Raw genomic sequence first — 25,813 nt, 5'->3', positions numbered from 1 at the left:
TCTGAAATGTGCCCCTTTGTGCTGCTTAATTCAGCAGTTTAAAACACGTATCTCCCTCCCCTGAGCGCGGTGCGGTGGAAAGATGGCGCTTGCTTTTATCTGCTCCGGCGTAATCCATTACGCTGAAGCATCAGATGATTGAAATCCGAAATTCAGAGCCAATTCCACTGCGACTCACCCAGAAAACACCACTGGAGCATCTGATCTGTGGGTGCATCACCTCCAGTGAGGCCAGAGCCTTACTGGGAGGGCTGGGAGAGCCCAGCCAGCCTCCGAGCTACGGGTCCCTCGCAGCCCCGAGCCACTGCTGCCCGGGCAGGACACCCCGGGTCAAACAGAGGTGCCGGGGATCTCCCACCTCTTTTGCAGGAACGAATTAAAGCAAGCACGCAATCCCCGCTGCTAGATTGGTTTCAAATGGCTGTTTGCAGTGTATTAAACTGCAGCGCTCTCATGATATCCAAACAACGAGCCAGCCCATCACCTAGGTGGTTTTCAACGCTTCGCCCTGTGTTGTAAGGTGTATGGGTCTTCCCGATAGCTTACACGCACATGCTTTAGCAGATGGTGTTAAGCCCACAGGATGGATAATAAAGCAACAGCACATTTGTGGAAAATACTTGGACATCCAGTGATATATACACACACAGATATATAGGGATATAGGTATATATATATTCTGAAGGATGGAGCGTGCTATCCATTTTCAGCTGCTTACCAACGTACATGATCCTCTAGTTATTCACATGAGTGCCAGCTGAACGCTTCGTCTTCATAACATCAGATGGCATGTTTGTCCTCAGGTTACTAGACTGTACTCTGAAGAAAACTCCTTTTTCTGCCCATTTTAATTACTTTGTGTCCCAGTTCACCTAATTCTCTCTCATTCTAGCACATGAAAAAAGGAAAAACAAAAGCTGAGATTTTCCTTATCTGTTTTATCCCTTCCTGATATCTAAAATACCACACTTCATCAAACATGTGAAATAAAACTAGGCCCATCTAGTTCAAATGCATATCATAAATCAATTCCTTCAACAAGGTGATGGCAGAAACACCCCAAAGCGTGTTTCTCACTTTGTCTTCCCCTTCCCCAAATGTCTCGGGACAGAGACATTACAGCAATCTCTGAGAATCATGTTGACATCCTCTGTGTTATTCATTATTTTATGTTTTTCTTACATGCACACTTTATTTTGTCTCTTGTCCTTACCTCCTGGTTGTACTTATTCCCTCAAGGCCCTCACAGGCAGTATAAGCAGAGAAATAATTTTCAGGTTGAATAAATTCTTTTAAAAGCAAAACCCATGTGTGAGAAGCTAAACTGAGAGCAACTTTTGTATCTGAAAGTGTCTTCCTCCCAACCTTACCTAGCTTTACATCGCTACGCGTTTGCACTAATGGCCTTGCCTTTGCCCACATTGCTTGGTGAGGCTGTGCCACCATCACGCAAGGTGCTACCATGATGGAAGGTGCCACCACTACACAAGGTGCTACCACGATGGAAGTTGCCACCACAAGGCGCTACCGTGATGGAAGGTGCTACCACTATGCAAGGTGCTACCAGGGTGGAAGGTGTCATCACCGCACAAGGTGCTACCATGATGGAAGGTGCTACCACCACACAAGGTGCTGCTCTGATGGAAGGTGCTATCACCGCATAAGGTGCTACCATGACGGAAGGTGCTACCACGACACAAGATGTAACTATGATAGAAGGTGCCACCACCACACAAGGTGCTACCACAATGAAAGGTGCTACCGTCATGCAAGGTGCTACCGCGATGGAAGGTGTCACCACCGCACAAGGTGCTACTGTGATGGAAGGTGCTACCATGACAGAAGGTGCTTGGTGAGCAGCTCCGGCAGTGGGTGGCACTACGCTGGGAGAGCAGCGCCCGAGGACTGCCCTATCACTCGGAGGGACAGACCAACATCACCGCTGGTCTCAGCAAGAGCTCGTGCTGCCTCAGGCCTTCACCCCCGGGTCATTGCATCGGTTTCTGCGCAGGGACTGCAACGCGGGGCAGGCAATAGGTCTGGCTCTGTTGTAACAACTCCTTTCTCTGCAGTCCTGGCTCTGAAGCTCGCTGTTTCTGAGCAGAACACTGTTCCCATATGGCTATTTTAAAAATACATACGTAGAACGTAAATCAACCGCAATTTCAAGAGCTCTGGTGGTGTTTTATATTTTTCACACAATGCAGCAGGCGGGATGGAGTGGCAGGGGTGCTCAGAGGCGGCATTTCCCACCCGTACCCACCATTTACCAGGGGTTTAATGATTTTCGCCAGTGAAGGATGTGGCCGAGGAACTCTTCTGCCTTTGAAGGAATTACATAAAAATGACACCTCTGTGCACAGACCCATTCCCCTCTCCAATAAAACGCTGCTACTCCTTTTCATACCCAGCAGCCATCAGAGGCAACACCGCTACGTGAATCCAAAAAGTAGATCTGGTTCATCTTCCCACAGACAAGTGATGGGAAAGTTTATTTTTCTATTCCGCCGATGCACGAAATCATCCCTCATGTTTCCATATATCAGATGGTTTGGATCCAGGTTGTGCAGCATTTACATCAGTGGCATTTATCTATATTACCAAAAGCAGTGGAAATAGCCCTGTGGCTAGGACCGATCTTACCCCAAGCTCCCTCCCAGTGAAGTTTCCCCAAGCCCCTCTTACCTGGCGCTAGCCTGGGAGGATGAAGAGGGCTCAAAAGCTTATTAAACATCAGGATGGTCCAGCTAAAAACGTGCTGTGAAGAGCAATCCACCCTGACAGATTGCTGCACTGTCTGCAGTTTCTGTTATCCATAATTCACATTTTTCCCTTCTAGAGTTCTACTTGATTCATTTATTTTCTACACACTTCTTGTGCCTTTTATGTACATTTAATTACAATATTAATCAAAGAACTCAAAAGAAGTTCCTATGCAAAAGAAGTTATGAATTTGCAATTTGGAAAAATTTTAAAACCTATTCGTTCCATTTATATTGAAATATTTTAATGTATTTTTAATGCCTTGGCCCTGACAAAATGCATTTTCATTCAAGCAAATAATATATGGAGCAAATATTATTCTCCCACATTTATTTCTTTGTCAAATAATTGATTTTTTTAAAAAAGCTTCTCCTACATTAAAGATAACATTACAGAAATTGCAGAGGGAAGATTTGTTCAGTTAACAGGCATTTTTCACGAAAGCCCCGTCATTGCTCTAAGCCCCATTTCTATGAAGCGTGTTTCTGTTGCCATTTCATTTCTTTGATGCTCTTTTCAGAGGATTTACCATAAATCCGTGTAACCGCATTCTCTTTGCTGGAGCAGCGTTACCTGCAATGAGGCCAAAACTCTGGCGGTGCTCGGTGCCCTGCACCCGCACCACAAAAATCCTTCCCTCGCCTCTCCCGGCACGGTAACAGCCTCAGCCCAGCGAATGCGTAGGCAGGACACGTTGCAGACATCCTACTGGACACGGTGTAAGTACTACCCAAAGATCGATGCTGCTGTGTACTGATGGGAACGCTTGGGAGCTCGGGAAAATGTTCCGCATTGCTTAGAGAGGGTCATGCAGGTTAAGCACGAGGTACTTGCAGAGCAGCTATTAACCTTAGAAGTAATAGTGGAGGCTGGGGACCGGCTATTTTTAACCTGAGCAAAGACTGCAGGCATGTATAGAAACGTTGCTGAATCATGTTTAAAATGCCCTCTCTTTATACATGTGCGGGTGCATATATCTCACTGTTTCCAGCTAATTACTGCCTGCTCCAAAGAAAAATCTCTGTTATTATTCAAAAAAAAGCAAAGCACGACTACCCCCCTAACTTATTCCTGCAGGGCCAGACGCAGGGTCAGTGTTTGTCAAACAGGGAAAAATAAATCTTTAAGAAGAACAAGAAAAATTTGTGTGTGGACAGCAGCTTACCAGGACTAGGTCTGAGTCTAGGCTCAGCCACAAGACTAAAAGGTGAAAGCCATCTCCGCATGAGCTCCAGGTGGGTTTGGGGAAGCGCTGCACGCTGAGGAGTAAAGCGACCAGCACATCCCCAGCCAAGCCCTGAAATGAGCTGGTTTTCATCTCAGGAAAGGGACCTGCACCGAACAAACCCCGTTCTCAGAAGATGTCACTTCAGTGATAGGAAAAATAACAAATGGGTTGTGAAGAAGCGGTTGGGACGGAGCTGGGATTGATGGCAGGGACCTTCTGGTGCACCCACGGGCAGGACCAGGAAAGGGTGAGGCAAATTCACGGAGAGCAACTTGTCCAAGGGCTGGTCTAGATACAACTCATGGCAAAACGCTCGCTGCTGGAAGCTGGGAGAGATTGCAAAGGAGAGGAGCATTTATCTTCTGCCCCAACCAGCAGGAACCTGAGCGAGTGCCCTTGGCGTGTCCCAGTCCCGCTCCTGCCTCTCTGCAGTTTCACAGCTGAGTTAGCTAAAAATACTCCTTTGTCTTGTTCTTTCTAACTTCCTGTGCAGTTTCTCTTTAGACAAAAGTGGAGATCGCTGCCAAAATCAGATACTCAAGGAACTCTATTACTTATAAAATCAACTGTTACCACGTGACAGCTGCAAACATCTGGAATCCATCTCTCCCTGGTACTCTCTCGCTCCATGTGGGACTCGAGCATGCTCAAATATCAGCCTCGAGCAGAGTTTATGCAGCTTTCTCAAAACTGAAACAATTCCTGAGAAAGTTTTTTGCAGCTAATTAAAATTTCAGAAAAAAATGGAAAAAAATTAACATTATCAAAACAAACAGGGAACAAAAGATTTTTAAATGCTTTAATGATATTTCTTTTAATCTAAGGAACGCATTTTCCTTCTTTTTTCCGCAAAGTCAGATGTGAAGGATTTCTCATCTGTGCCTTTGAACCGAAATGCTGCTCCCCAGGCACAGCATGAGTTAACCCACACTTCGAGCTGCTCCCCTGGGCCGTGCACAAGCTGAGCAGGATATCTGGTGTCTCGGTGTCGGGAGCAGGGAGCTGGTGCGAGCACACCTGGGTCCCAGCGAGGTGCATGGCCACGTATCCCCCGAGCAGCAGGGACAGAGGTCCTCGGGGCAGGACAGGACCGCCTGAGCTGGGGGACACGGGGCCTGTGCATCATCCCTATAGCTACCCGGGTCTCAGATCTCAAAGAGACACTGGTTCCTCCTGAAGTGTGGGGTTTGGACCGAGGGTGATCTTGGACAGTGATAATACGGGGTGCTGAGCCAAACTGCAGAGAGCTGGTGTAGGTGGGATGGGAAATACCTTCGCAGTGGTGCACAGACTCTTCTGGTCTGCAGTGCTGTCCCGCTCAGGCAGTGCTTACAATTTATGGGTGGACATACTGATATTCAGTATAAGTGATGCCCCTTTTCGGAGGGAAATACCAACACGTAATCCAGTGTCACATTAATACATTCTTTTCATTCAGTGTTAGAGAGAGTAGAACTTTCTCCCCTACCACACACTCACAGAGCATCACCCAGGCAGATTAGTCCTAAAAAATCCTTATACAATTTTATTGTGCAACACATTGGGGTGGGACCCATCCAGGGGGATTAACAAGGATCCTCTGCTTTGATGGAAAGGATGTAAACAACACTTTTACCTGCTGGGAGCAAACCTTCACGCCCAGCATTCAGATTATGCTGCCGGGCAGCGCGTTCCCTGTCACTCCTGTTGCACTGATCCCAGCTCCCAAAATATCCGTTCCTGGATTAGTCCTCTGTGGTCAGAAAGAGCAGAATTACACAATTATTGGTGTACAGTCTCTCTCTCTGACTCGTCAAAATGTAATAAATTCATATGGAGGAACAGGTCGATTACATGCAACTACGATGCTTCTCTTTTCCTTACGCTGTGCTCCCCAAGAGCATCCCCAGGGCACAGCCCTGAGCGCTCACCCCTCGGCAGAGCGGTCAAGAACCAGCCAGGACTTTGGAGCAAGGTCTCCCCTTTCCCTAACTTTGGAGTTTTACTTTAGGCTCAGGCACATCTCCTGCAGACCTCCCAGCTGACTATGCACAGCTGAATCACTCTGTATGAAATATTCAGCGAGTCGGAGGAGGAAAGCACAGGAACAGCCAAGCAACCTCATGAGACAGGCATGGGAAGAGAGAGGAGGAAGACACCTGCACTGCCGGCTGTATCCCAATTAATATTTAAACATTTTATACAGAGCTGGGACCTTCTTAGCAGACTGCTTTGGAAAAACTCAGCGGTGGTTTAATTCGGAGCCTCCCAAGCTCCCCCAGCAGGTTTCACGTGCACAGGGGCTTGTGCCCAGCTCTGCTCCCCTCCCCTGGCACAACAATGAGTTCCTCCTCTTCAAATTATTCTCATACTAATTAGACTACGGTAAATTAAGAGAAGGATCAATGTGCAGTCCTGGCCTGAGATGTTTGCAGCCACTTAAGCTGGCAGGAGAAACAGCTTGGAAGGAGACGTAGTTCCCAGGAGGCCACACGTACGAGGTTTGCAGGGGGTGGGCATTGGGTACGTTTGCAAGCTCCATGCAGCACAAGAGCGATTTCAAAATTGTAACCATTAACTTCATAGAAATGGCAGGTTTTAGCCACATGCAAATTACACTGAAAACCATATGAGAATTATGGGTTTCTTTTTTCTCAAGTCTTCCACCTGTAGATGACAAACGTCTACTGATATGATAGCTGCCTGCTCTGCTGGTAAAGCAAACTTTTCTGCATTCAAGCCCATTAAGAGGGACTACAATTTCAGGGCTTTTTTCCTTCCTCCTTATGCTCTGTGCTCCCCAAGCAATTCTTGTACCCGGAGCTGCATGGCTTTGGAGCCATCACCCCATCCAAGAGGCACTGTGGTGCTTCCCTGGGACACTGTCGGCCAGGACAGGTCACTGCTCTGACTTACTGCTTGCTATGGCACCTCCTTCTCATAAATTAAACCAGCAATGCTAAAAAAACCACCCTGAACCATTGCCACAATGCACAGCCACCCTGCACTTGCTGTCCCAGGAGGAGCTCAGGCTCTGGGATGCACTAAAATAAGACCCTGCACCACCTTATTTGCAGATCCCCAGATCTTTAACCCCAAACACAGCAAAAACGGTGCCCATGCAAACAGCATTCTCAAATATTCGGATAGTTCATATTCCTATAGCACAAAAGCATTAATATTGTTTTTGTACAGCGGTTTGTTTAATCTTTCTTCTTGTCATATCATGTAACTTGTCACCGGAGGGGAACCGCTCTTCTCATTGTATCATGTTCACAGGGAGCAACGCCCTTGCAGCAAGCCATGCTCTCAGCGGTCGAAAGCTTCGGTTTCGCTCTGGTTTATATCCCCAAAAGCTATTTAATAGTTTGCACATTCCTTCCCATAAAGTTTACCCTTTCAGCAATTTACAGCTCGGCTGGAGCAAGGGCATTCAAAGAGCCGGAGCTGAACTCATCACCGTGCGGAGCAGCAGATGGGAGCATGCACCGAGCTCCTTACCTGCCTGGCATGTGTGCGCTGCATGGACAACGTCATCGCTGCTTCTTCAGAATAGGAAATTAGGATCTAATCCCCATTCAAGGGATATCATCCCAGAAGGAATTGGGAAGACCATGGTCAAGCTCTGGGTTGGACTTCCCAACGTCCACTCGTGCTACAACCTCCTGCCACACGTGCTATGCAGCAGGGCGGGCGTTTTTCTGCCTTTCTGTCTCAGTGTCACACAAATCACAGATTATGTGCCAAAAATTTGCTGTAGAGAGGTTGCCTGTTGCTCAGCAACCGCATTTGTACTGAACAGAGCTTGGGGTGGTGGGCAGCTGCCTGCAAACGCCTGCTGGAAAGGGAACAAGGTCAAGATTTGGAGAAACCTATTTAAATGGCAGAGCAAGCACTGCTTACCGAGACTAGGTAAACTCCAGTTTATCTTAGTTAATAAAAATCATCGGTAAAGTGTTGCAGGAGGAAGAAAATGTATTGAAATTTGCCAGCAGCAAAGCTTTGGGTGGAAAAGTGTTGTTTTGGTTTCCCTGTTCTTCATTGCTCCGATTAGTTGTGAAAAGGAGGGGAATAAATAGCATGGACATACCCGGACTGCCGTCGCGTGAGTGCTTGGCCCATGCCAGCCGAGGAAGCGTGAAATGTGGCACGGTCCGTGCGTCCCCCCCGAGAGCTGCTGACACCGCGAGCAGATCTTCTGCTTCATCCTACAAGTAAGAGTGGCATGGTCAAGAGAGAAAAACCACTCTGGCAGATTCAGGAATTCAGTTTTATTTTGCACGTTAAATAAATAAAAAGGCCTTTGAGTGCAGGAAGATCAGAATTTGCTGTTGTTTTGCTTTCCCCTTGCAAGCCTTGCTGCTGGTGGACCCTGTAATCCACATCTCCTGCTCACCAAGCCTACCCAGAGGTTACTGCTCTGCAAGTGGCAATTAGGCTGATCCTGGCATCACTTTACAGTTTACAGAATGTTCCCCTTAATTATTAAATACAATATTTACAGCCCATTGCTGCAGATTCCCAGCTGTTGCTGAGCTCTGATCCCCTTCTGCGGCTGCCTGATCCCAGTCCAACCTCCTGCCACCTCCATCTGTAGAGCAGTTCCCGCTACCAATGCCCGCAGGAACGTGCTCTGTGCATCCATCGGATCAGAGGTAAATTCTTGTCTTTCCCACCTGTTCTTAGCTTTCCAACCCAATCCTGGTCATTTTATGGTTCCCATTTCTTGCTTTTAAGTAGAAATTACTTGCAATGACTGCTGCTATTCGTTATGTAGCGACGGATGTGCAAAAACATGAAGGAAGCACTCCTGATACTGTGGGATTTTTACTCTTAAAATGCACTTTTTGAAGTCATAATATTTCAAAGCACATTTATAATGTTTGCAATAGGGGTAAAAAGATTACTTTAGTCTTCTGGAAAATGTAATTTTCCAGTAATTGGTGTTCTCCTGCAGTATCTCATATACATGCACTAATTCCTCTCCTCCAGCCTTGCGCATATTTTTATTCTATGTTATACTAAAGTAGGCTGCTGAACTTCCCCAGTAGCTCTGATTTTTAAAATCCCAGTAACTCCTTGTAAAATCAGATTTCCACATGGACAGAGAGGTTCTAATTATCTATTACATGCTCTGAGATTCGGTTCTATGCCCATAGCACAATTTTCAACTTTTCTACGATTTTGCAAAACTGCCAGCTCCCCACCCCTCAGTTGCAGCAGATTATCTGAAAACAAGCTAATATTTTCCTAAAAGGTTTCACCTTCGAGATAACAATGGTTTTGGCGGTGTTACGTGCGTATTCTTGAAAGTGAATTGATTTGTGTTGTAATCGCTATACATCTATTACCCGCAAGGGCAGAAAAATCAGAGTAATATTGTACGACCTGATGAGACTTCGCCTGTACTTACAGTGTGGACACTTGTGAGTAATGCATCTCTGCCGTCTCCGCACAGAGGAAGAGACCTTTTTTCTGCTCCTTGGGCAAACAGATGAGGTTTTGGTGGGGTTTGTGCGATTCCCTGTTCAAACTTCAGTCCTCCAGGGCCTTTTTCTCCCAGTCTTACCTGTTCCAAGTCTGTGGCAGGAAACGGTAAGTATCTGCTGAAAATTTAATCGGTTCATCAAAACCTTTTGGGTATTGTATTAATAATTAATTCAACATGAGTCAACGTAACTCAATGTAGTCATGTTTCATGGAACAATAAAATACAGGGATGGTAAAAATCTATTAGTATACCCATATCCTCCTGCTTTCTGTGCAGGATTGCTCCATACAGGACATGTTTTTCTCCTCTGCATGTTTAATACTCATTTTTCAATACAATGGCTGATTATCATTATTTGTATGCCATTTTTGATGTAAATGAGCAGTTTCATTTCTCTTGCATAAACAAATCTCCGACCTCCTGTATTGTAATATGGAGGTTTTCCCCAGCAGTAAAAACTTCAACATTAAGCTGAGTTTATTCTCCTCTCAGCATGGAGCTGGCACACAGCACCCTCACCTCCACGGTGCCTGGCAGTAAGTCCTGCGACACGTTAACATGCTCTGGCAAGAAACTTGAGGACGAAAGAAAAAAAAAAAGGAGAAAAGACAACCCAAGGAAATTAGAACATTCTGCATCCTATCATGATGTAAAATCATATCAGAAAATATTCCAAAACTCACTGGTGCATCTTCACCCATAGATGAGCTGCCCATCAACCTCGATACTTTAATTTCATACACCACCAGTTTCTAAGTGAACAAATGTTCTGGAGTCCAAACATCCAAGTATATTTTCTTCTACTTGCTTCACCCCACCATCACTATAATATACTGCCGTGCTAAGAGTTAGGGCTGAAAGAGTTTTCTTTTGTTTAAAAGAGACTTCAACTCATCCCTGCTCCTTGCTGCCTGCTGCCCCTCCTGCAGTGCCGGGAAGCCAGCGGAGGTGGAGGGATCCCATCCTCACACATCACCCAGCTATTGCTCCAAAGCAAAGTCTTCAAAGGCAATTATCTTCTGCTTTAACCTCCAACCACCTCAGTTCAAAGGTCAGTGCCCAATAAACGAGATTTCTACTCAATTGTCTAATCATCGTTAATCTTGTTAGAGTGATCCTCAGCTCCATCTGTTCTCTGACGTCTCTGACTTGTACTTTTCCCATCTTTCTTCCTCCTTTTCATTTCCTAGGACTTCTCCAAGCACATTTACATATCTTTTCCTTTTGCTATATTTGGAATTCTCTACACTTTTTTTTTTTAAACAAAACTACATTTCAAATGCTTCCAATTTCTGAATATCTCTTATTTAAGGTCCAACAAAATTGTATTGAAAATGTTATTTGTTTTCAAGTTGACTTCCTATATGTCCTAAATCTCTGCTAAATTTTCAAGAGCTATTTTTTCCTGTGTCCTTTGAATAACCCATTCTTGAGCTCTAACTCAACAGAGCCTAGATACAGAAACTCTTTCACCTTGTCAAGACCTTTCCTCTCCATTACATTTCCCTCTCCATTAAGTTGTTCTTTTGTTTTGGCCACTGTTTCAATCTTAGATATATTGACAGTTAGATATATTGACAGTCTCTATTCATGCTCTTTTGGGTTTTTTTACCTCTCCTGATTTTATACCAGCATAGGTGCTTATGAACTTCTCCTTAACAAAAATAAGAAACTGTTCTCCAAAAAACAAAAAAGGCAGAATTATGCTCTGTGCACTTTTCTGATTTCAATAGTGTTGATTCAATTGTCTACGGGGATTTTCTCAACTACAGGAGAAAAAGATGCTTAAAAGGTAAAAAAAGAAACCTTTAATGCAGTGTGTAGAATAAAACTGGAAGTTTTGAATCCTCAGATATGTCATTTTTCTGTCAAATCGTAAAAATCCCAGGCATTATCCATCTGACAGTATATATGCATACGTTTCTATATTTAGCAGCTAGGAGATAAGCGTAATAGCTAGCTTGCATTTGCCATCCACAGGTCACGTGGCAGATGCATGCATGGGACAATGCTCTGCTTCTACACCGTGAATTTCTGTTCCCTACTTCATTTGTTTTAAAAAAGCAAAACCAATCGTAACTCAGATCTTAACTCATTTCTTTGAATGCCTATCCTGCAGGTCTTCAAATTAAAGATATTTGGGGTTTCCTGCTGGAAGCTTTAGGGTTATTCTGTAGGAAGGAGGGAGGAGAAACAGCCTTAGTTACCCTGAAATGACGTATAGAATATTAACAACTAGCAATATCCTTCTATCACAAAGACACTGGTACCCGGTTCTCTTATTATTACATTCAGTTCAAAGGATCGCTGGAGAGATCAAAATTGAAATCCCTGTAATGCCTTTTCCCCCTGCCCCTGCTTCTCACGCGGGCAGGAGCGGGAGCCTTGGTCCCTGGGAGTGAGCCTCTCCCTCGAGGTCAGACCTTTCCGAGCAGCTCTTCCACGACCTGCTCCATCACTCGCCGTGGAGACTCCTTTAGATATGGGGAGTAATAAAGCACGATCCTAGAGACATTTTCTTTCCCATCCTTTTCCTTCCCTCTTTTTTCTTGCTTGAATACTTGTTTTCCTCAAAATTTTAAAGCTATGTTATTTGTACCTTTCTAGTCGTCTTACGTAACGATTTTCTTGGGGAAAAAAGAAAAAAAAAATATTAGTGAAGCCTCAACTGAGCACTCCTGACACACGCTGCTCTGACGTCCAGGCAAAGAGCACATATACACTTTCTGCACTGTTTTATTTCTCACCCAGGCTGTTTCCGTACGATGCAATGATTAGATGTGCCATCGAGCCGGCCGCCTTGGGCAGCGGTTGGCTCAACAGCGTACTGGGAAGATGAGAAGGGGGTTTTGCTGCTCCGGGGAGGTGCTGAGGCTGCTGCGTACACCAGTCCCCACCTGCACCCACGCCAGGGTTTATGCATGCAGGGACAGGAGACTGCTCTGCTCTCCGTCTTTCTTCCATCCTCTTTCCCCTTTCCCCATCCTTGTTAAAAAGGGAAGAAAAGCTGCTAACATCCCTGTTATCAAAATAGCATTGCATTCTCCAGGTATACTGCTCTGCACTACACGGATGTGCTGGCTGGCTCATCGCTCTCATTAGAGAGAGCGCATCGTTAATGCCCCCAGAGCTGGCAGGGACGGATGGGATTTCACCCGTAACGCTTCTTGCGTTGAATTCAAGCCGTTCAGCAGTGACATATACTACCTTGTAATACAAATTCCTTTTCATTGACTAGGAAGTGGAAGAAAGCCTTAATTAGAATATCAAATTTCAGGAAAATGCAGTAAAGGCCATTCAGCCTTGAGGTTTGGGTCTCCGTATCCCCGAATGCTGACGGCACAAAGCCGACGTGCCAGGCACCGCGTGCTGTGGATGGCAGACACGACGGGCTGCGACTGTCGCATCCTTTACGAGCTGAAAGGCAATTACAGAGCGGTCTTGGGGTGATCAGCTGCAGGCCAGAGGCTGCCTTCCCCGAGGAGGTGTAAGACGGTTGAATAAAATAAAGCACCAAGGTCATAAAAAAAAAAAGTGTGAAGACTGGTCCCCGAGTACTGGTTTCTGACATTGGAAGATAGTGGGTTTCACTGGCATCGGGTGCGGTGTTTAGTTCACCTAAACAGGAAAAAAAATTTATTTGAAAATCCCAAAATACGTTTCTATCATTATTTCAACAAGCATTATTTGAGGTTTTTTTATTTGAGGGTTTTTTTTAGTAGGATACTCCAAAAGGGGTAAAGTGTCCGAACAGGCACAGGGAAGGGAAGGCTGACCCACTGTGGGTCCCATCATTGGATCTGCCGTGGGATCTGCAGCAGGGCCCATGGGGGGACCCATGATGTGACCTGCTGGGGGACCCCCTATGGGACCCACAGTGGGAACCTCTGAGCGGGGAAGCCAAGTGGCATGCCCTGGAACCCGTCATTGGACCTGCTGTGGGACCTGACAGGCTCAGGGAGCTGAGACGCAGAGAGTGGGAGACCCGGAAAGGGGTGAGGCCAAGGAAAAAGGGAGGCTTAGAGGCTGTGGGAGGTCAAAAAAGTGTGGGAATCCTCCCACAGCACTGTGGAACCTGTTTTGAGACCTGACATGTGATCTGACATGAGACCAGCAGTAGGAGGCCCCAGGATTGTTGTTCCAAAGAGTGGAGGCCCAGAGAGAGCTGGAGGCTGAGGGAGAGGGAGGCACACAAAGTTTGGGAGGCCCAGAGAATTTAAGGAGGCAAAAAAAGTTTGGCAGATGCATGAATAGGGAGAAGACCAAGGAGTATGGGAGGCCCAAAGAGTAGAGGTGGCCAAAAACGTGTGAGAGGCTGATTCTGAGTTGGAGGCTGAAAAAGCAAAGGAAGAACAAAGACAGGAGAACAAGAGTAAAGGCCCAAAGAGACCTTCCATGGGATGCAATGCAGCGCCCACTGAGGGACCAGTGTCAGTGTCACCGAAATCGGGAAGGAACCTCGTAACACCAATGTAGTGTTAAAAGGCAGGCATTCTTTATTAGCAGCGCTGGGGACACGGGGGATCGCTCCACCACAGCGTGTCCAATTTGTTGCACCTTTCACCATAAATTTATACAACAAAATCATAAATATACATAGCATTACATCATTTACTAATACATATGCATGACTAGTCTTCGCTTCGTATTAAAATGAGCTCTCCTCCCATTTGCGCCTGCGCACTGTTGCTTGGTGGTGGTCGTCAGGGGTCTTGGAGATGAAGGCCAGTGACTCCTCTTCGTCACTGTTGGCTGACCCTTTTACTTTGCGCAGACTCAGTGGCCTCTTGGCTTCTATCCGACCTAGGTGATTTGCTTCAACTGGTTTCTTCTAAGCATCAGTTGCTTCTTACAATAGTATGCTAAATTATCTTCTAATATTTAACAAACCAACAGTCCCTCATGTTCCTAAATTTATTTGTACTGTACTGTACTATAGAAACATGAACAGAACACTCTACCTGAATTTATAATAACTATTTGTTTCAAACATTACTCCTAGCAACTCGTGATTTCTTTTGATCATTAGTTTGATTGGAATTTAACCCAATCATGGTTTGGGGCTATACAGAGGATTTCATAGCATAGCGGCACTGCTTGGTAACTGTGTGGTAACATTTCCCCCCTTTGGAAGTCTTGAAATTTTATTTAATTTCAATACTTCCACAATATTAACTATTTACAAAGGCAGGATTCGTGTTTGCTAGATTGTAATTGTCACCACTATTTCCTACTAGTGCGAGAGTGATCTTTCGATCAACGGCGGCCTTCCTTGTGAACTCTCTTTTCAAGCAATAATAGATAAGCAATATCACTAGGGAAATAATTAACAAACACAATACAGTACTAATTAAAGATTTTACCCAGGAACTTAGGTTCCATCCCAGTCCACTAAAGATTTTGTCAAACCAATTTTCTTGCATATCTGTTTGAATTTCTTGAGTGTTCTTTTCTATTTGTCCTAACAAATCCAAATCATGTTCTACATCTTGTGTAACATTTGGGATATGTATGCAACAATGATCAATTCTATCTTTCAAATATCCACAAACTCCATGTTCTTTTAACAGAAGCATATCTAGAGCCATTCTATTTTGCAAAGTCATTTTTGAAGTGGCTTGGAGTTGTAAATTTAATTGTTTAAACCCTTTTCTTGTCACATTAGCTAATTTTTCTACTTGTCCTGTTAATTTATATAACCAAGCCCTATTCCTATACGTTGATAGGGGAGCTAACAAGGACTCTAAGGCCCAGCCAATTTTCACTCCTACTGAGGGTTCATTCCATCTTTCTTCCTCAACTTGTGACCTCTTTGCACGAACCAATCTTAAATTTTCAAGAGCACCTTTAAAAGGAGCCTTTTTCCAAATTGGACATAATGTTGGCATTCCTAAAGTAATTTGCCTCACCTTTTTATCCATGGATAAATGGGTGGTCCAGGTTCCATCACTCATTGCCCAAACTAAATGTCCTGGACTTTGAATAGTGGATTTCTTGCAACTAAAAACTGCATCTCTTTTAAGCTTATATGGATCATTGAGAATCAAATCATTTTTGAGACCTCTACACCAACACCCATATTTCAATGCAGCTGCTAAAGGGGGAATATTTTGAATTGTTTTGTCTATTGTACTACAATTATATATTTTTTTACAACTCCACCAAGATACTATATTTTCCTTTTCTCGGGAAGCGGCTTCTTTATCATTAATAACTGATAAAGCTTGAAAAACTGCTCCATCCCAAGTAAAGCACCAAGATATATTAGAGATATATTGAAATTGAGACAGAATTGTCATTGACCATACGGAATCCCATACAACTTTTCCTTGAGCGGTCTGGTTGGTTTGTCTACAATCCCATTCCATAACTATTTGGCTAACATTTTTCTTTACTGGCTCCTTATATGAGCACCATCCCACATTATTAAATCTTCCAATTTTAGTGAAAACAGACCCTGGAAGTTTCTCACAATCTGACCTACTTCCGGGACTTTTCCACTGTTTCTGAATGTAATCAATGCGTTCCTGCCATTGCTGTTTTGGACGTTGCTCACAATGAAGCTCATCTTTATTCAAATTTGTCGTTAAAATTCCCCATGGAATCGACTCACCTACTGCTCTCGGAATTGGGAGGCATGCCGTTATTTGGGTGACATTTTGCAATTTAGCAAACTCCTTTATCAATCCTATCATTAGATTTTCTTCCGGAGTCCTTTTGGGAATGTGTATCAATTGCTCTGATGAATCTTCAATTTCTGTTTTGTTCATTTGATTTCCTTCTTCTCCAAATAAAGTTCCCACCAATATTAATTGCCAGATTAACATACATTTTCTTACAATCAGACACATTTTAGAGTCAATTTTGCAGTTTCTGGATCCCTATTAATAATTTTCCACGACGGGGCCTTCTTTACTCGAGTGTAATGTATCCACGGCTCCACTCCTTCTACTTTGATTGCAGTGTAAGTTGTTAACAGTACCTGGAAGGGTCCCTTCCACTTCTCCTGCAGTGGTTCAGAGTTCCAGGTTCTTACATATACAAGATCACCTGGCTGATACTGATGTACAGGCGTATCCAAGGCAAGTGATCTAGTCAATACCACATATCTTCGGAGTGCTCCAAGGACTTTCCCTAAAGAAATCAAATATCTTTTCAAATCAGTTTCCCCAGTTACCTTCATATCCCCTGGGATTAAAGGAATTTGGTATGCCTTACCATACAAAATTTCATATGGACTTACACCGTCTTTTGATCTTGGTTGAATTCTAATTCTTAAAAGAGCCAACGGTAAGGCCTGTGGCCACCTCAAAGATGTTTCCTGGCAAATTTTACTTATCTGTCTTTTCAATGTTTGATTCATTCTCTCTATTTTTCCACTTGACTGTGGTCTCCAGGGGGTATGTAGGTCCCACTTGATGCCTAAAATTTTGCTAATTTGCTGGACCATTTCTGCCACGAAATGCGGTCCCCTATCAGAAGACATTCCTATCGGTACTCCAAATCTAGGTATTATTTCTTTCAATAATATTTTGACTACCTCTTTGGCTTTGTTGGTGCGGCAAGGAAAGGCCTCCGGCCATCCAGAAAATGTGTCAATCAACACTAACAAATATCTACACCCATTTTGCCTGGGTAACTCAGAGAAGTCAATTTGCCAATAATCTCCAGGAGAATTTCCTTGCTTTATTACTCCTAACGGTGGCTTCTTTTGGTTCAAAGGATTATTCTTATGACAAATTAGACACTTAGCTACTATTGATTTAACTATTCCTGTCATTCCCACGCAAACTGCAAATGTTTTCAAACTAGATATCATTGCATCTATTCCCCAATGTGTCTGCTCATGCTTTTCTCTTGCAAGTTCTATCATAACCTGCGGGGTTACTATTACTTGTTTTTCCGGTGTTACCCACCATCCTTCGGCATTTTGGGATGCCTTTAATTGCTCTGCCAATTGGTTATCCAATTTACTATATTTTGGTTTTGAATCAGGGAGTTTTATGTGTTTTACTGGTACTAATGCAAGGATGCCTTGTTTTGCTGCCTCTTTCGCAGCTTTATCTGCCAATCGATTACCTATGTTTACTACTGTTTGACCAAATTGGTGGGCTTTGCAATGCATTACTGCTACTTCTTTCGGTTTCTGTACGTCTTCTAGAAGTTGGAGAATTTCTTCCTTGTATTTTATAGATGTTCCTTGAGCTGATAACAATCCTCTCTCTTTCCAAATAGCTCCATGAGCATGGATCACACCAAACGCATATTTAGAATCAGTCCAAATGTTTACCCTTTTTCCCTCGGCAATTTGCAGAGCTCGCCTTAATGCAACCAGTTCTGCTTTCTGTGCTGAGGTATTTGTAGGCAGCATCCTTGATTCCAGTACCTCGGTGGTGGTGACAACAGCATACCCGGCCATTCGCTTTCCTTCCTGGACAAAGCTGCTTCCATCAGTAAACAGTTCCAAGTCAGGATGTTCCAGAGGTTCATCTCTCAAATCCAATCTACTGGAATAGACTTGTTCAATGGTTAGCAAACAATCATGTTCTAAACTTCCTGCTGGATTCTCTGCTGTTAAAAATATTGCTGGATTGACAATTGGTGTGGTTTTCAATTCCACATCATCTTGTTCCAATAGGACAACCTGGTATTTTAGCATTCTGCTAGGGGACAACCAATGACCCCCCTTTTGCTCTAGAACAGTTATCACCATGTGTGGGGCATATACCACCATCTTCTGTCCCATAGTCAACTTTCGAGCCTCTTGGATCAACAACACTGTTGCTGCTACAGCGCGCAAACATCCCGGCCATCCTTTACTCACATTATCAAGTTGTTTGGAGAAATACCCAACCGGTCTTTTCCAGGATCCCAGTCTTTGTGTCAGCACTCCCAGAGCCAGATGTTGTCTCTCGTGCACAAACAGCTCAAACGGCTTAGTCACATCAGGTAGTCCTAAAGCAGGAGCCATCATCAATGCTTTCTTTAGTTCTTTAAATGACTTTCGGCATTCAGGTGTCCAGGTCAAATACCGGTCTTTGGATTCTTTCAAAGCCTCGTATAGTGGCTTTACATATAGTCCATAGTTCACAATCCAAAGTCGGCACCATCCAACCATTCCCAAAAAGGCTCTCAATTCCTTTGGGCTATTGGGTTCAGGGGTCTGACAAATTGCTTCCTTTCTTTCATTCCCCAATTGTCTTTGTCCCTGGGATATTTCAAAACCCAGGTAAATCACAGTTTCTTTTCCTATTTGGGCCTTAGTCTTAGAGACTCTATATCCACCTTGGCCCAGGAAGTTCAATAAACTAATAGTACTCTCGAGGCACTCCTTTTTGTTTTCTGCCGCTATCAAGATGTCATCCACATACTGTAACAATGTGCCTTTCCCTTGATTCTGTCTCTTCCATATTTCCAATTCTTTTGCCAATTGGTTTCCAAATATTGTAGGGCTATTTTTAAACCCTTGTGGAAGTACAGTCCATGTCAATTGTGTCTTCCGTCCTGTGGTAGGGCTTTCCCATTCAAAAGCAAATATGCTTTGGCTTTTTGCATCCAGGGGTATGCAAAAGAAGGCATCCTTTAAATCCAGTACCGTAAACCATTTATGTTCCTCTTTTAGAGAGGTCAATAAAGTATATGGGTTAGCTACAACTGGATGCATATCTTGCACTATTTGATTTATAGCTCTCAAATCTTGGACTAATCGATATTCTTTTCCTCCAGATTTCTTTACTGGCAATATGGGAGTGTTATATTCTGATTCACATTCTACCAAGAGCCCATATTCTAAAAATTTTGTAATCAATTCTTCTAATCCCTTCCGAGCCTCCCACTTAATGGGGTATTGTTTTTGTCTTACCGGCTTGGCTCCAGGTTTCAGGTTTACTTTTACCGGTTCTGCCAACTTAGATCGTCCTGGTTTTCCACTCGCCCAAACCAATGGAATTACTGCATTTTCCACTTCTTCTGGAATTTGTTCTTCCTTGGGGAAATCCTGCAACATAAACGCCTTTGCCTCTATAATTTTTGACTCCGGTACTAACAATTTAATTTCCCCATCTCTAAAAGTTATCTGTGCATTTAACTTACTCAACAAATCTCGCCCTAATAAGGGCAATGGGCATTCTGGCATATATAAAAACTGATGAGTTACCCACCGCTTTCCCAATTTAAACTTTAATGGTTCTAAAAAGGGTCGGTTCTCTCTTTGCCCTGTCGCACCAACAACATTAACTGATTTACTACTAAGTCCCCCCTTACACATATTTAGTACTGAATAGGTAGCTCCTGTATCTACTAAAAATTCTATTTCTTCATCCCCTAGCCTTAACATTACCAGAGGTTCAGCTAGGGTTGATTCCTCCGGTCCCCTTCATAAATCTTCGTCCAAGGTCATCAATTTAACTGCTTGAAGAGTTGGATCTAATTCTCTAATTTTGGGGCATTCTTTCTTCCAGTGTCCATGCTCCTTGCACGCGGCACATTGATCTTCCGCCAATCGGAGGTTTACCCTTTCTCTATCTCCAACATTCATTCCACGTCCTCTTCCTCTACCTCTACCCCTCCTATTATTTCCAGCTAGAACAGCCAGCAATTTTCCATCCCTTCGTGCATCCCTTCGTGCTTGTCTTAATTCTTTCTCTTTTTCTCTATTATTATACACAGTCCATGCAACTTCAAGCATTTTACCCAAATTCCTAGATTCAGAACCTTCCAATTTCTGAAGTTTCTTCCTAATGTCTGGGGCCGACTGGCCCATAAATATAGAGGCCAATTGCGCTTCTTCATCTGGTTTATCTAAATCTAAATTAGTATATTTTCTAGCAGTCACCTTCAGTCTTTCCATGAAGGCTGAGGGAGACTCATTTGGTTCTTGTCTTACATCATATAATTTTGACCAATTCATTGCCTTGGGCATTGCATGTCTCACACCGTATAAAATCCACCTCTGATATCTATTTAACATTTCTCTGGGCCCTGATTGATTAGGGTCCCATTCAGGATTCACGGATGGAAAATTCTGTTCCACTGTTCCCTGTAAACCCCCGCTAGCATGTGCCCCTTCTACCTGCTTCCTAGCAGCATTTAATACCATCCCTTTATCAGTATCATCCAGCAAAGCATCCAATATCACTTGTAAGTCACTCCAATCTGGATCCTGGGTTCTAATTATTGTTTCGATCACTTTAGCCACTCTTTCAGGATCCTCTCGATAAGTACCCGCAAGCTCTTTCCATGATCTCAATTCAGTGATAGAAAATGGAACTTTAACCAAAACCGGTCCTTCATTTCCTACTGCTTCTCGAAGAGGAGCTTGGAGGGAAGTAGGTCTCACTTCTCCTTGTTTTCCCCGTGTTCTTCCCGAAATTGGGCTGAATCCCCCTATCCCTCCTTCTACTGGAGGAACAGGGAGTTCATCATCTTCTAAATCCTGATCTTCCCCTCCCCTCCTTCGGCGAGGAGCGATCATTAATTCAATGTCTTCTCCCTCAGTTCCATTTTCTATCCTTTTCTTTTTACCACTTTTGTTTGATCCCTTCTTACTTTCCTCATCACTCAATACCATCATAGAATGATATGATCGCATTCCACATCGTTTCTGCCACTCCGGATGGTTTCGCAATGCGAAAAACAAATCAACATATGCCATTTCATCCCATTTACCTTCCCTCTTACAAAATAACATCAGTTGTAGGATGGTATTATATTGCAATGTTCCATTCTCTGGCCATTTTTCCCCATCTTCCAATTTATACATGGGCCACCAATTATTACAATATTCAATTAGCTGTTTCCGAGTCAAAGGATCACCCCCCAAATCTTTCCAATGCTTCAAAATACATCCCAAGGGTGTTCTTTGTGGGACTGCTTTCTTGCTCGGAAAAGTACCCATCCTCCAAAGACTAGTTGAGTGTGATTGTGCACTATCACCAGTCACTAGTCAGAGGGACCCCAACCCCTGGTGGAGCTCCCTCTCCGGGGCCTCTTACCCCTTCCTTTACCCGGGTCTCTAGCCCAACCCTGCGAAGCTTTCACCGCGACTTATGGGCAGGCGTTATTACTAGGTACCTCTCAGCCCAACTCTGCGTAGCTTTCGCCGCGCCTTACGAGCAGACCGCGGGGACTCTACCCCTTTCCTTTTTAGAAAAGAATGCCTTTTTACCTGTTCCAGGGGACTTGCTTTGAATTCTTCGGTCCGGGGATCAGAGGTTCTCCCCGAGAATCCCTCGGTGCCGGCTGGAGGTCCTGTGATCCCACGGATCCGTCGAGATTCACAAGCAGGGTCCCATCTGGGTCGCCAAAACTGTCACCGAAATCGGGAAGGAACCTCGTAACACCAATGTAGTGTTAAAAGGCAGGCATTCTTTATTAGCAGCGCTGGGGACACGGGGGATCGCTCCACCACAGCGTGTCCAATTTGTTGCACCTTTCACCATAAATTTATACAACAAAATCATAAATATACATAGCATTACATCATTTACTAATACATATGCATGACTAGTCTTCGCTTCGTATTAAAATGAGCTCTCCTCCCATTTGCGCCTGCGCACTGTTGCTTGGTGGTGGTCGTCAGGGGTCTTGGAGATGAAGGCCAGTGACTCCTCTTCGTCACTGTTGGCTGACCCTTTTACTTTGCGCAGACTCAGTGGCCTCTTGGCTTCTATCCGACCTAGGTGATTTGCTTCAACTGGTTTCTTCTAAGCATCAGTTGCTTCTTACAATAGTATGCTAAATTATCTTCTAATATTTAACAAACCAACAGTCCCTCATGTTCCTAAATTTATTTGTACTGTACTGTACTATAGAAACATGAACAGAACACTCTACCTGAATTTATAATAACTATTTGTTTCAAACATTACTCCTAGCAACTCGTGATTTCTTTTGATCATTAGTTTGATTGGAATTTAACCCAATCATGGTTTGGGGCTATACAGAGGATTTCATAGCATAGCGGCACTGCTTGGTAACTGTGTGGTAACATCAGGACTTGCCATACAACCAGACATGACACAAGCAGTTGGAGGCCCAGAGTGTTGTCCCAAAGGGTGGTGGCCCAGAAACTGTTAGACCAGGAGAGTGACTGTTGCGAATGAGTGGTTTAGAGGCCGCTTAAAGAATCACCATCAAAGATATTAGCAGAAGGCACCACCACAGCAACAGAGGCCAAGAGACAGTTGGCAGCCAAAATGTGAAGCCAAGAGAGAAGGGAAGGCATAGAGAGTTTGGGAGATCCAGAGATTTTAGGAGATCAAAATATTTTGGCAGAACAAGGGCAAGGGGAGGCAAAAAGAAAAGACAAGTCCAAGAGAGTATGAGGAATACATAGACAAAATTGGAGGGGGAAACTTTGTCAAAGGAACAGACAGTTGGTGAAAGAAGAAGTCTGGGAGGCTCAGACAAAGTTATGGCAGGGGAGGAGGTGTGGGAGGCCCAAACAAAGGCAGAGGAGGCCCAAAAAGGCATGGGAGGCCCAGACAAATGGAGACGCCAGAAAGGCATGGGAGACCCAGTAAAACATAGAGGCTGAAAAAGTCTGGGAGGCCCAAAGGCAGAGGCCAAAAAGCGGGGTGGGGGGTGGGGGTGCTGGGGGTGCTGGGAGGTCAGGCAAAGGTAGAGGCCGAAAAACCATGGGAGGCCAAAAAGATTACAGAGGCCCTGCCAGAGGTGGAGGCTGGAAAGGTGTGGGAGTCCCGGACAGAGGGGTGGGGGGGCCAGTCTGAGGTCCAGGTGTAAAGGTGTGGGAGGCCCAAGAATTGTGGGAAACCCAGGAAGTTAGTCAGGAATCATAAAATAGTGTGAAAGGCACAGAAAGTGGCACAAGAAAGTAGAGGCCCAGAGGGACCTCTCATGGGTCACTGCTGTGGGACCCACCATACAACCTGACATGGGACCAGCAGCAGGAAGCCCAGAGAATGTTGCTTCAAATAGTGGAGGCCCAGAGAGATATGGAGGCCAAAAAGTGTTGAAGGCTGAGAGGGGGGCGATCACAGATTTTGTAAGGCCCAGAGAATTTAGGAGGCCAAAATTTTTGGCAGTCCCGTGGAGAAGGAGAGGTCCGTGGAGATATGGTGGCCCAGAGGGAGCGAGAGGCACACAGAATGTGCGAGGCCAAGACATGGGAGGCCCAGACCGGGCCCACCACCCAAAACTTAGCCAGTTTCTCTCAAAAAATTTCATGTTTTCCCCATTTCCTTCAGGGAGGAACAGCGGGGATTCAAGCCCTCACCCTGCCTACAGGTCCCCCCCTGGCCTCTCCCCAGAGATCACCGAAGCCTACAAGTGTTTCTCTGTCCCGGAGCACATCCACAGCCAAATCTTACCCATCTTCTCATCTTCATGATGAGAAAGTCATGGATTTCATTGAACAAGCAGGGTTGTAAAAAGGAAATAATCTTAATTCAGCAGTCTTGGTTGGCTCTTTGGAAATCAAACCGTAGCTGAAGTGGAGCAGGTTACAGTCTTGGTCTTCTACAACTTCTTACTATGTGCAAGAGCTGGAAGCCAACAGCGATGAAGAACAGAAGAGACAGTAAGGCAGAAGGTAAATGTCATGGGAGAACGATCTCCATTGCACAGCCTAGATGGCTGTATAACACAATCACCAGTAGAGCCAGGAGAAGCTGCCCTGGGCTGCAGGGTCACCCAGCCGGGAATGGCCACCCCTCAGGAAGGCGTGTGCCCAATGGGTCCTTGTTGTGATGGTTGGAGGGAAGAGCTTGCCCTCAGCAGAAAAGCTTCCACGCAATTTTTCTGTCTGCTGCAAATGCTGGATTTAACAAAACCTTATCAAACGTACCTCTGCTTTTCTTGTGAAGTCCCTTTTGGCAAGAAAACCAAGGAAAAATCTATTTGCGAGGCTGTGAGGGTACCTTGTGCGCTTAGAGCTGGAAGCACACCAGAGCCCTCAGATGGCAGAAAATAAGGACAACTGGGGTCAGCAAGAAAAGCCAGGCTGGCACACCTGGGTATGGTTATGCACTTCTTGGACCAAGCCATATGGAAAAACGCTGTTTGCTGTGATTCAGTTTTTTCTCTTTTTCCTCTGTCTCCAAACTATAAGTCAGAGCATACCCAGGGTTTTACTTTCTTGCTCCCAATGGTGCATAACCATTGTATTTTCAAGACTTTTCTGCTTTAACCTTTTTGTTCAGAGGCCTCATAAAGGGAACAAGGTGCAGCGTTGGGGTAGGACCTTTCCTGCAACGGGGACAAAGACCTGGGTTTGTGCTTTTTCACTCTTCTCTCTTGCTTTTAAAGTGCATTCCGCTAATGTTTACAACTATTTAGAGACAAATACTCCATTTGCCCTAAGAGCTGGTTATGGGCTTGTAATGATGAAATAAAAAGCAGAATGATTTCTTCCTGGCTATTGGTGATGGGCTCAGCCAGGCAGTAAAAAGGTCCCTGCGGTGCACGTGGGTTGTGCTGAGCTGCAAGCTCACGTGTCTGCTGAAGGAGTGGAGGCAACGGTTAAGGCAGCCCTGGAAGAGAAAAGAACCATTTAAATAAGGGATAGATGTGGAAGCTTTTGGAGAAGAGGGAGATGAGAGTCCCTCCTCCAGACCCTGGCTCAGGTCAAGGGTTTTAGAAACTGCGGGTGAAATCTGGGCCCGGGCAGAGAGCACCCAAGTGTTCTGCCATGAGGCTGAGAAAGGACAATTCCCATCGCTGCCAGTCCTATTGCAAGGGGAAGGAGCATGGCAGGGAAAATGAGATATAATCTGACGAAAGATGCGATTACATAGATTGCCGAGTTCCCTGGCAAATTGGAAAAACCGCATGGCCTGATTACTGTTTGGGAAAAAAAGCAAGGTGAATGAGAGCATCAATGCTTTGGAAGGAATTCAAAGGTGTGTGGATGAGTGTATTATCAAATCTTAAGCAAATACCTGCCCATTAGAACAATACACCTATGTCAGAACTGAGCTGGAATACAGGTTCTTGGGACACATCACCGCAGAAACCTTCAACGACAGCCAAGCAGGGGGATCAGCCAGCTCTGGAAAGCTGCAGAGCACAAAGTGGTCTGCAAAGTTGCTGTGTCCTGACTTCTCATCTCGATGGCTCCCATGGGCTACACACACTGCCCTAAATGTGCCTACTGAGGTTCCAGCCCTCAAAGGAGCGGCTGTCCCTTCGCCCTACGGCTCCCTCATGGACAACACGTGCATTATTTACCCATTAAATCCACAGCCTCACAGCATGCAAAGACACTGGCACCCTGGGAAGGGGGCCTGGGGCACATGCATCGCCCTGAGCACAAATGCAGGGACCCCCTGGACCATCCATCACCCCTTTTTCCCCCTCTTCCATTCCTGGCTCAGCTTGTGCTGTCAAGCCAG

Source organism: Calonectris borealis, chromosome 6 (genome assembly GCF_964195595.1).
Source record: "Calonectris borealis chromosome 6, bCalBor7.hap1.2, whole genome shotgun sequence".
Taxonomy (NCBI): domain Eukaryota; kingdom Metazoa; phylum Chordata; class Aves; order Procellariiformes; family Procellariidae; genus Calonectris; species Calonectris borealis.
The sequence above is the reverse complement of the archived record's forward strand: the minus strand, read 5'-3'. Positions refer to the sequence as shown.